We start from the raw sequence: 10,183 nt of genomic DNA, 5'->3' as shown, positions 1-10,183 counted from the left end.
GTTGCAAGTGTCCTTTCTGACTGTTAGTGTCATTCCATCCATAAAGATAAATAGGCTTGGAGATCTGCCGTAACTCGAAACTGTGTCCCGGATCCATTTTTACAGCATACCAGTCATTCTTCCTTCTAAATAATCCTACAAATCTTCACTTTCATCACAAACTGAATACTCTCAACAATTTACTTTCCTTGCCATAAATCAACATCCTACACACAGCCAATCTACCAGTACTACCATAAGTTTTTCGTACGTCGATATACAGCATGTAAACTACACCCTTTTCCTTAATATTCACTTTTCAAATGTTCATTTCCTAACAAGCACTTGATCCACACACTTTATACGTGTACACATGAAACCAAACTTTATTCTCTCATGTGATGCCAATCAAACAACCAATCAATCTCTCACAAATCCGTATGCCATATGTGTTAAATTTTAACTCATTCCGCACCCTCCCTAGCAAAGAAACGATTTAATATTCTACTCATAATTATACTTCTTGAAATTATGTATAGTCACATACGCGTGTATGCCAACAAATATAAAAACATGTAAACTAAACCTATTTCAGTTCTTATTACAGTAATTTCCGAAATATATATATATATATATATATATATATATATATATAATACTATATATATATATATATATATATATATATATATATATACATATATATATATGTGCATAAAACTTATGTACAGTGATGCTCAAATCCCATGCGACACGACTCCATAGGATTTCGTTCAAAATTCACTTACTGGCAACAGAGCATGCTCCATATTTATCTATTATTTCAATGCGAAAACGCGATTATCACATACAATAAGGCCATAATCAAGGCCAATACAGTAGAGGTCAGACGGAAGAGATTATCGGTGACTCACCTTCCAGAGTGGGCCACAATTCACCCCACGCCGACACAACATTCCCACCTGATCCTTTTAAGTGACACTTGGCCGAAAACCACAACTTAGGGTCTTTCTGGAGATGTGGCCCAGGAAATTTGTCTCGGCCGTTTCTCTCCGACTGACCTGTACTATATTGGCCTTGGCCATAATATATTTCATAAGAGTGAAATCTGTCATATATTTCAAAACTGTAAGAAAATGTCACATGTAGCCAAATATCAGAAAAACTCTTACGAAACATTTTCAAAACTTTCGTTCCCTCATCGCTGAAGCATTTGACCAAAACGAAGTCGTCATCAAACCTCAGTTCAAATGTTAAATAAAAAAAACGAAAAAAATTATCATAACATTAATAACCAAAGTAGGCATAAAATTTGAAATAGTCCTATTTCATTGTTTTTCCACCTCAACGCTGAAAAAAATTGTAAATATGTATGTACAAAAGTAGAATGCGCCTACCGATATCAACGTGTGAAGGGAGCATGTGTGACGTCATTAGTGTCGGTGCAACAACCACCACCTGGTGTAACATAAGTAGGTCTACAATGAGTAGCGACCATGAAATTATCTTGAAAACATTTACTTTATATGTTTTAGAGGAATATTTGGATTTTCATACATAATTATTTGTTATCTTTCTTAAATATTTCAAAAATTATGGCATACTAGCAAATATCCGCCTATTTGTCAAAGCCAAGATATTATTCCTAGGCCTAGGTGTTAGATATCTTTATTTTACCCTTAACATTCACATCTCTATATTAACAATTTCTAGCCAGAAAGCAAATGAGGTTATCTACCCATTCTTGCACTTCAAATTAGCTTATGAAATAATAAATTATACACCAAAAGGGAGCAAAAGGACTTCTAAGAAAATATTTTAAACCAGTTGAAAAACAAGTGTTCCATACGCCTTGATATTAATACTTATGATATTTCGATTAATAGCCATCTTCTCCATATAAACAAAATCATCATCATCTTTTACTCCTCAAAGAACAGGTAATCTCTACAAATAAAAACATTAGTAACAGATTACATCTCAGAAGGCTTAGATTATTTTTTTAGGCCTATATATCATTTTGCACATACAGGCAGCTTAAACACAGTGTGGAACTCCAACATTAAAAGAAAACTGGTTGTAATTCATATTCCTATTGTATTCCTCAAAGAAAAGGTAATCTCTACAAATAAATTCATCAGTTATAGATTACATCTCAGAAAGCTTAGATTATTTTTTTAGGCCTATAAAACATTTTGCAACATACAAGCAGCTTAAACGCAGCCGAAAACTTCAACATTCAACAATCATATTTCTATTTTGAAAATGTTGTTATGACTGTTGGTTGAGCTTATTAGATGTACTGTCATATGACCAATCCGAGGAGCATGTTGAGTTTGGTTTCACTGATGGCACCGCTAACCTTACCACACAGCACTTTGAAATGAGCGACGTAAAAAAAAAAAAAAAAAAATAGTTCAAATCACACAGATTACGAATTATACCAAAACATAAAAGGGATCTTATCTATTCAACCATAAGGAAAATAGGGCTAGCTGTGAATTCGCAAACTTTTCGACAGGTATGACATTAAAAAATAAATAAATAAATAAATAAATAAATAAATGATAAATCACTACTTGGCAACGTTATGTGAGTCTGAGAATCTGGACGATACAAAAGGAATAATGTCGCATGAGATTTGAGCACCACTGTACGTTTACGTTGCGTGTTGGAGAGGTGACAATCCTGACCTAAGATCTTGGGAATGTTCCCAGTTTTATACTATAGGTTTAAGTACCAAAACAGACAAAACATTTAATGCAATCAGTCCTGTGCATGCCATTGTATTATTGGCTAAGCCTAATGCCTATAAGCTCAAATATTCTTAAATTGGCGTACAGTTCCCACAACACTCGTGTCAGGTGCTGCAATTTTACTTGAGTTTTATTGCACATTTTGCATTATACTTAAGTCAAGAAAGTATAAGTAAAATTCGCCTTATAAACTAAATAAAAAAAGAAAAACTTACAAAGAAAACGTCGTCAATTTCAACTGTAACCTACATATCAAACGAAACATTTCGAGATGAGGGGGAGCAAAACAACAGGGTTGCAAACCTATCTAGATCACCCCCACCCCGCTCTCAAATAAGGCACTTTATTAAACGTCTGTATCGGAACGGTTGGCAAGACTGACTCTACCCTCGTATAGGAGAGCAATGTGACTACCAGATTCTATGATAAACGCTGAAAGTGAACAGAGATTCGAGTTACTGATGTGAATTACTTAAGTATCACCATATGAAAGTGTTACTACGAGAGTTATAGTCAGAGAAGAAGAATGATTAACAATATCAATAAACCGGTTTATTAATTGGCTGACTTGTTTACAGGTTACGGTATAAACCTTTAAGAATCTGATGCATGTGACTAGGGTTTCGAAGCACATTGCTCTAGTCGAATGATGGAAATGACGGGTGGGTTAGCACAATCGCTCTGACGATTGGACATTACTAAGCAAATTGCGGAAACATTATTCATAATGAAGTTCAGTAAGAATTTTCTCATTACTATAATAAGGGCCATAACTGATGAGTGATGAACAAGAAAGACGTGGTTTAAAACTAGGCCTATATTGTTTGCCGTACACTACATTTTCGGCATTTTCCAAATAATTCAAGTTACGTGGCGGCTATTATTTAAACAAAAACTCTTCTCTTCAACGTTTCGCCAATCAAACGTGTCTTAGCCTCTTAATTGCTTTCAAATTCTAAAACTATGACGCCACGTCATCCAAGCGAAGGTCTGTGTAACCAAGGTTGGCGACTGACCGTTGACGTAATATTCAAAACTATTCGAAACTATTTTGCACCTTTCTCAAGAGAATTTCCAAAGTATACAGGTTGAATATCAGAAAAATAATGAACCAGCAGCCATCAACTGGCTGATTGGAATCGAACAACAAAATACTTATAAAGTTTTTGGAGTATTTCGATCATCATCAACAGCCAACCTCTTTAACTCGATCCTCAACGGCCAACCGTTTATCTATTCTACACTTCAGGAAGTGCTCACAGCTTACCTTGCTTTTGCTGTGATGTCTCCTCCCTTCGATTTTTCCCTTCATGTTACTTAGGACTGACTTCTGTGCTTCTGTTTTATTCAGATAACTTATGTGTTCAAACAGTCTTTATCAAGTGACATCGCGGCAGACGTGATAGATCTCCAACCAATATGGCTTCCGATTCCCGTTGATCATTACCGTGGCTGGGTCACGGGTGTTGGACTACCATTGTCAACTGTGAAGGTTCCTTTCATTTTTCAAATTAGAATACTTTGTCGACATTGCTGTAAACAACGTCTGTACTTTTCTCATTGTATCTATTATAATAGGGAGAAAGTACTCAAGGGTACTTTCCCGCAGTATAGAAATGCTGACCAGCTCATGAGACGAGGCGCCATTGCCACACCCGCCCACGACTAACATCTTGCAGCTTTCCTCATCGACATGATCATTCTCCATTCCGGCAACTCTGCATCAAGGCAAATGATGACTGCTTCTGTTGTATTTTTTTTTTCTTTTTTTCAAATCAGAAAGCTTGCTCTCCTAAGTTCCAAATGAAAGCCGGTATACTGGCAATCAACTTCCCTAGCCTAGAGGCATACTCTTTTGGCAGTCCCAAACAGTCTAGTTTCATTACTGATTTTCATCATATCGGAAACAGGCTAGCCTCTGTCCATTTAAAATACTTCTAAGCTTTCGCGTTGCACTACAATAGTCAAGTAACATCCAGTGGGGGCACACGACGCACAGGAGAAGATAAATTGAAATCACACTTTTCACAAGGTCAATGACATACGGTTACGCGTGAACGACTGACGTCACCGCGCCTTGTCGAAGGGTGACAACTGACAAGATCATGACATCAGCAGGGTGAACTAAAACCTCCGTACTGTGCGGGTTTTGAGTGCATGTTTTAGTGTTTATGTTAATGCTATATTAATGATGCCTTGACCGTTTTTACTGTACTAGGTAATAAGTATTGCATATTGTACATACGTTTACGATTTACAATACAAAAGATGTATACCTAAATATTTACGATACAAAAGATCTATACCCAAATATTTACAATACAAAAGATGCATACCCAAATATTAATACATAGCATTAGACTTATTTGTCATATGCTGAAAGTAGAGTAACGGCGCATGCCTAGCAAGACCCGAGAATTCACCTATGAAATTCACCACTGATATTTTTCCTACGTATTGAGGAAAATGGTGCAACGTAGAATAACGACTTGAGGAATTATTGATGATATTATAGGTCAGAATGTTGATTTATTCGAGCATCATTAGCCTACATTTGGAATGTACCCACGACACAGTGAGTGGCTGCTGACATTGGTCTTTTGACGTTTTTGTGTTCAAATCCCAAAAGTGGAGCAGACTGTGTATTGATTAATTTTCCATTTCAAAGTTTCACACATATATGGCTGTGTGTGTAAAATCTGAGAGGATGCTGAAGAAGCGTCTAGTTGTCAAAAAAACTTATGGGACGAAACTAAAGAGTAAAGAGCGCCTCAGTGGCGTGGTTGGTATGGTCTTGACTTGTCACCTTGGTGGCCGCGAGTTCGATTCTCGACCATTCCATCGAGGAGTCAGAGATGTGTATTTCTAATGATAGAAGTTCACTCTCGACGTGGTTTGGAAGCCAAGTAAAGCCGTTGGTCCCGTTGCTGAATAACCACTGGTTCCATTTAACGTAAAAACACCATACAAACAAACAAATAATGAGTAAGTATCCTCCTTTTCTCCTTGTCATCGTCCTAACGTATCGACTGCCATGTACATTTTCATGGCTTAGGTTAATGAGACTCAAAGGATTTATAAGAAAATGATATGAATCATTTTCTTGGCCCCGTCGGATCGATCTCGGGTATTTTGATGAAGTACTTTTATAAATATTACTATGATGGCCAAATTTTTATTTTTAATGTTTTTGAATGGATGAATAGGAATTCTTATTCCTCTACCTATTCGAGGGGAACTATTATGCGTTATTCCCGATGTTTTACAATGATGTTTGAAAATAAGACTAATGAAAAAATTGACTTTTTGCAGCTAATTCTCTCCGCTGACTTATAAAAACAACTGCTATACATCACGATCTCACACACGCACACACACACACATACTATACACACACACACACACACACACACACACACATATATATATATATATATATATATATATATATATATATATATATATATATATATATATATATATATATATATATATATATATATGGAAGGGCAGATTCCGTTCTTAAAGGATGTGGCCCGATATGGGAACAGCATTTCAAAACCAACTGTGGTTCCATTGACCCAAGTGTAACTTACTAACCTAGTAGTCAGTTGACTGCGATGGGAGAGTGCTTCTTGAGAGCCTTATGGTTAACACCTTCCGTTTATAAGGGAAAAGGGGTGTTTGGGGGTACCATTGTTTGTTTGATCAGGAAATTGGCGCAGCATTGTCTCAGAGAACCGGTTAGAAAGAAAAACCAGACGCTGTTCTCTAACATTCCCACTGAACGTCCAATGAGACAAGGCACAAGATCGACAATTTGACCCTATACTCATTTACTTGAAGATAGGAGGGTAACGTATACACACGCATGCATGCATACATGCATACATACATACATATATATATATATATATATATATATATATATATATATATGTATATGTATGTATGTATATGTATATAGATAGAGAGAGTGAAGAGCTTCCCGTACGCACTGCTGACCTACATTTATTGTTACATTTCCTCTATCTCTAACTTTTTACTTTCCTCAGTTAATGGTAAGTGTATACATACTACTACATACATACATACATCATATTATATATACATATATATAAGTGTGTGTGTTGTGTGTGTATAATTACGACTTTCTATAAATCCACAGAACTTTCAAATTTTCAACCGACCATCTTATAATTTTAGGAAAGACGCCAAAAATTGTGGGGAGTTGATGTCTTAAGCATCTTTGGTTAAGGACATTAATGATGAATTTCGTTTCATTTGTATGTTCGATAATCATTACAAAAGTCATTAACTTGACCAGACGCTGAGTTTTTAGATTGTGATACATTAAGCTTAATAATCCAAGAGATAAAATTTTACCAGTAAAGTGGCATGAAACGAGCATCTTTTCCTCATTTACATAGATTAACTGAGTGTCAAAGCTGAAGTCCAGATAGTGAACATCTGAAAAAAAAGTTTTTATTACCTTATAAAGAAAAAGTAGACAGAATGTCCCATAATTTGACTCTTGATCTGTTAATTGAAACTTACTCAAAGTGAATTCCGTAACTAGTAAGGAAACATCTTACACGAAACGTAGCTTAGATCAGCTGACAGCTACACGGAGGATCTTGAACCGAAGTGAAAATCGAATACCATTTCCCCAAAAGGAAGACGAATTCCTTCGCGCGTCCGTAAAAGGAATCATTGCGATGGGATCAGAGACATCCTCAACGGAGCCAAATGGAGCCAGGCCGGGTCAAGGGCTTGACACTCCCGGAGGTCTGAGAGGCGTTTCAGGGGACTGATGCTGGGCGTAACGCAGACCAATAATTATGGGGCTTGGGAAGAAGACACTGGGCTTGCGGTCTGCGTCTCTCTTTATGTCCTTTGCATGGTGGGGGAATGGATGGGAGGGTGTGGGGGTGGTGGCGGGAGGGATGTTGTTTGGATAGGGCAGGACGTCATCCGATTTTTTTTATTTGATTGTTTTTCCTCGTTCGCCTTCAACAGAATCTTTGGGGCTTTTTTTATTGCTTATGTTAATGAATATTATATATTTGTCATGTCAACTTTTTATTATGGTTAAGTTATTTGTTTTCTTTATTCCTTACTATCTCAGCTCTCCTTTTACCTACTCGAAAAATATTTATGGCTACGAATTTCATCAAAACGTTAATCGTGAAGGAAATGGAATGCGCTGAGTCGACCAATGAAATTGCAGCGCCAGTATAACATAAAATAAACAACATCGTCCTTGGAATGTTCCTTTACCTAGAAGTGATGTGTCTCGTCCCTAAGAACTTCGACCGCATCGTTTCATGACGTCTGGTTTGTTTTATAAAAACCATCGTTGTCGCATTTAGATACCGCTGATGTTGGTTAGCAGCAATTACTAAAATAGTTAGGCAGCTGTCGCCGCTGCTACGGTTCTCTGGCAACCGCAAGCCCCACTGTCAACATGTCTCTTCGTTTGTCTTTAACTCGTTGGAAACAATTTATATCCAAATTAAGAAGTGTCTGCGTCTGATTTTAATAGGTGGGAAGAATAGCTGAATAGGTAGGAAATAACTGGCTGAATGAAAGAACTATGGCAAAAATGATTAATTTTAGCATTTTCAAATGCATTCGTTTCAAGATTTAAAACCAGTTGATGACGCAACGGGCCCAATCTCTTTGGCTTTGAATTCTCATTTAAATATTTATGAGCACCTCGTGAAACACTAATGCATCATCCCCTTGCATTTCTTGCTAAATTTGTTTCTGTTTAGATTTTTGGTACCAGGCAACTTTTAGAAGAAGAATTCTCTGTTTTTCGAATGTTTAAATTCTTGCATAACCAATATATTGTTGCAAGAAATAAAATGTTTGATTTTATGTATGCATAAAATAACATTCTTATTTCAAAGACGAGAATGGAAATCACAAGAATATCAAATCGAGCCTGAGGCGAAAGTAAAAAAAACAAAAAAAAAAAAAAAGGGTAGGGGGGCGGGTTGGGGATGGAGACGTATTTAAAGCATCGATGACAGTACAAAACAAAACCCTATTAAAAATCACAGCACCTTTGAACACTGGAGCACAGACTTCCTTACAGGATTTAAAAGGAAACTAAACAATCTTGGACAAACTAATACAGCTTGAATTTGAGAAGAAACAACCATTGACTGACTACTCCGGAAATGGTTGAAAGCGGTGACTCGCACGGTATACTCTTCAGGCCTGATGTAACTTTCTGCCGTTCACACTTGACACCTGAGGTCAGTTGTAAGTTTCAAAGCATTGATTCTTGGAACGAGGATGCCTATAACCTCATACACGGTCATGGGGGATATGTTGACCCTACGCATCAAGTATTAGGGAAAGGAGTAGTAGGTTTAAAGGGTCCCTGTCTCATTCTTGAGGAAGTCTGCCAGCTAGCCTAACAGAGCACTAACCAGACTCGTACCCGTAGAGAAGGGATACCTGGAGGAGACATTTAGTAACATGAAATTCTTTATTATTTATGTTGATATGCAATCTAAAAGCAATAAGCCAAGCAACAAGTAACCAATGTGAAATTTTTTTGGGGGAAAGTTACTTCAAATTTGCTCATTTTTAGCAAAGACTTGCCAAATCAGTTGATAATTTTAAGCTAATTTTTTTTAATTCTTCATTTGTTAATTAAACTTCATTAATCCATACTCTGTAATTTTAGCTATTTACTCCTCTATTTTCCTAAATAGCCTACCTTTTCATTTACTTTTGTATAAGTTTAGAAAGCATAAAGTTATGTAAATATTATAAGTAAAAATTTCATCACAGGCAACTCATAATCCCGGACAGAACTAACAAAGATTATCTCAGGCAGTGCGAAGAAGGGCAATGCGAGTGTTATTATCGAATCCCCTCCACTCATCTCCATCGGTTATCTTTGAAAAACGATGCTTAGGCAGGTATAGGAATAATGGCCTAGAAGAGCACAAACGCCTAGGAAAACCGCTTGTGAAAAATGGCAGGGGACCCTCTGTGATCAATATTAATACCTGGGCCATTACCGCGTCGAAAAACAGAACGAGCGGCGTCGCCGTCAGAGTCAACCGGGGCAGCGTTCGCCGTGGCTTTAATATTTCAATTACCATTATTATTATTCTCAATGCTAATGACTCCTTGCAGATACCACCTCCTCTCGCTCTCAAGAATCTTAAAAAGCCACTTTCGCTCTGTCCCGGACCAGACTCACCAAAGGACCCGGTAATTGTGGGAGGGTGTCACCAGACATACGGCAAAGCAAGGCAGCACATTCTTTCGCCCTCATCCAAATGCTTTTCGGACATTCTCGTCGCACGAATCAGTTTCCTGCGCCTGCGGTGTAAAATAACCTCGTCTTCTCGACGTGCTGGTGACATCACTAGGAACTCCCGGAGTTTAATGCCCACGTGAACTTCGTGGGTAATCAACTT

General features: G+C 37.3%; 1 long non-coding RNA gene across 1 annotated transcript in view; it reads right to left on the bottom strand.

The window, feature by feature from the left end:
- LOC135213519 (uncharacterized) overlaps window positions 1-4,783 on the bottom strand; it is an 856,968-nt gene extending 852,185 nt beyond the window's left edge. The window contains exon 1 of the long non-coding RNA XR_010314152.1: window positions 4,003-4,783. This is a non-coding gene — a long non-coding RNA (uncharacterized LOC135213519). The remainder of the gene's footprint in view (window positions 1-4,002) is intronic.
- Between the last annotated feature and the right edge of the window lie 5,400 nt (window positions 4,784-10,183).

Source organism: Macrobrachium nipponense, chromosome 43, assembly GCF_015104395.2.
Source record: "Macrobrachium nipponense isolate FS-2020 chromosome 43, ASM1510439v2, whole genome shotgun sequence".
NCBI classification, from domain to species: Eukaryota; Metazoa; Arthropoda; class Malacostraca; order Decapoda; family Palaemonidae; genus Macrobrachium; species Macrobrachium nipponense.
The sequence above is the reverse complement of the archived record's forward strand: the minus strand, read 5'-3'. Positions and strand labels throughout refer to the sequence as shown.